We start from the raw sequence: 2,501 nt of genomic DNA, 5'->3' as shown, positions 1-2,501 counted from the left end.
CTTCACTTCTAGATCTAAACTTCATGGCTCTTTAATGGTTGACTAGTTAATTAAATACGGTAACAGAATCCTAGATTAGAAAATTGTTCATAAGCATGCCATTAGCAACCCCATTCTTCAATGTAAGGAACACTGCACAGAACCACTATAATATTCCTTCTTAACCATAGCGTGTCATTCACTATTTTATAGATCGTTTGTTATTTGACCCACGGGGATATAGATCATCAATTTACAACCTCTGCCCTGGTTTGTACTACAAACATAAAATGTGATGTATGCATTTTTGGTCTTTCATCATTTATTTGCTCAAAGGATAAAACACCAGCTCTCTAAGACCTAAAACTGAGAGGAAATGGGACTGGTATTGATTATTATTTGACCAATATCAGTGAGATTTGGGCCCTGAACTGCATTGCAATGTGCACTGCAGCACTGGGGAAGCCAGGCGGAAAAACAGCTTAGTCTTCAGCAAAACAGACACTCACCATGATCTGTCTGTTGCATGTGAAACTATTAAATTCTTTTTCATCCTTATCCAACAACAACAAAATAAAAACGACCATTTAGCAACCTTGTTCTAAATGAAGGGGCCTCATTGGCCCTGGATATGGGATGCGTTGCCATGGTCACACAGTTACTTTGATTGATGACCTCTTTTCCATTTTCTTCCAAAAGGAATGAATCATTGTGGATATAGTGCATGGGAGTAAGTGCGTGCATACACACAGAGACAAACATAGCCCAAATCAAACTTAGGAACTCTCTTATTCATATCTCCAACACAGTCTGAAAACTCTTATGAAAACAAGGATTTTTTTTTCTAAAGTATCCCCAAAATAGCCTGGTAGCTGAATCAATTGCCAACTGGCTATTGCAGTGCTTCAAAAGGAATATTCTGCATAGAAGTTTTTATATTCACATTTGTATCTATCCTTATAACAATATATAAATGTATTTTATAGGCTGCATATTGTACAAATACACATCACAATGCAGACAGGTCTCATGTAGAAACTGTGTACATTTTTATTTCAGTCCCCCAGTTGTGATTTGAATAATATTGTGGCCAAGAGCCAATGCTAAGGGGTCACCCCAGGCTATTGAGAAATTTTGAATAACAAGCATTCAGTAATAGCCAATTCTGCTTTGGAAATCTTGTCGTTTTTCTGGCAAGTGAAATCTCAGACTGTCTCAAATGGAAACACCATCATTTTATCTCACTTAATGTTGTCAAATTTTTTAAAAATGTATTCAGATTCTGTATTCTGATTAGTATAATTAAACGTACAGCTTTTTAATACGAGGGTTCAAATAAACGTGCTGCAGTTTTGTGAGAAAGGCCTTCCCTTTCTTGGCCAATTGACCTTGGGACTATGGTTTCAAAATAACCTTGGCTAATGGAAAAACACTAAGCTGCTACTTCTGATCAAACTAACCTTTTTCGCCCTACTTTCTGAGAGCGGCTCTTCAGGCTAAAAATAATGCTAATAGTACTCCTGTTACGGTGACTATAGAGACAGAAGGAGAAATGTGAATGCTGGACTCCTACCTACAGACATCATCCAAAAAATCAAAACTCTACCCTGACTGACACCCAATTGATTCTGCCTCATAAGGACCCTGCATGGCAGCACAAAGATGATTGTATGTGTATACGTTTCCTTCATTGTTTTATTTTGGTAAGTGACCAAAAAAATCCTCCAATTTGCTAGCCTTAACATAAGTGAACTTGGACAAGAACTCTTCAGGACCACAAAGTTTCTAAAGACTTGAAAGTTTCCTTCTGGACGTAAATTCTCGTCCAGGCCATGTACTGGGATCCTTCAGGGTAGGCATTGCTCTGGTGGCGTTCACCAACTTCTGGTAACCTCTTTAAATGTCACCATTCGTATAATAGAGGCATTTTCCAAGTGGAACAAACATGATTCCAATATCCTCATTTAACACTGAAGCTTCTGTTATTTTGTTAGTTTAATTTTGATTTTAATTATTCTATAACATATTAACTTTGCTACAGAGTAAAAGCCGTGAAAAAATCTAACAAACTCACATTACATTCTCCTTGATATTTTGATAATTGATATGGACCACTGTATGACTATGAAATTTTGAATATGATAGAAAATAGATCCCCACTTGTGTCCTTAATTAAAATCATGTTTGTATAGAATCTCACTGAAAAACTGTATAAGGAAAGCAGGGCACTGATGGAACACACAATATTCTTCTTGTTGCTTCATGCTTCTTCCCCCGGCCCCCCACTATCATGACCCCAGTCCTAACTTTCAAATCTGGCTAGACTGGAGAATGTACACTGGTACAGATTAGAGCTCATGTAATACAGGATAGATAAACCTCTCAGGAACAGTTATGCCAGTAGCAATTCCATGAGGGTAGGGGGAAGGAGCATGTACACTGGTACAGATAAGAGCTCATGTAATACAGGATAGATAAACCTCTCAGGAACAGTAGGGGGAAGGTGGGGGAAGAAACGGGGA

This window comes from Echinops telfairi, unplaced genomic scaffold (genome assembly GCF_000313985.2).
Source record: "Echinops telfairi isolate 266 unplaced genomic scaffold, ASM31398v2 ScPeMD7_7467;HRSCAF=8505_1, whole genome shotgun sequence".
NCBI classification, from domain to species: Eukaryota; Metazoa; Chordata; class Mammalia; order Afrosoricida; family Tenrecidae; genus Echinops; species Echinops telfairi.
The sequence above is the reverse complement of the archived record's forward strand: the minus strand, read 5'-3'. Positions refer to the sequence as shown.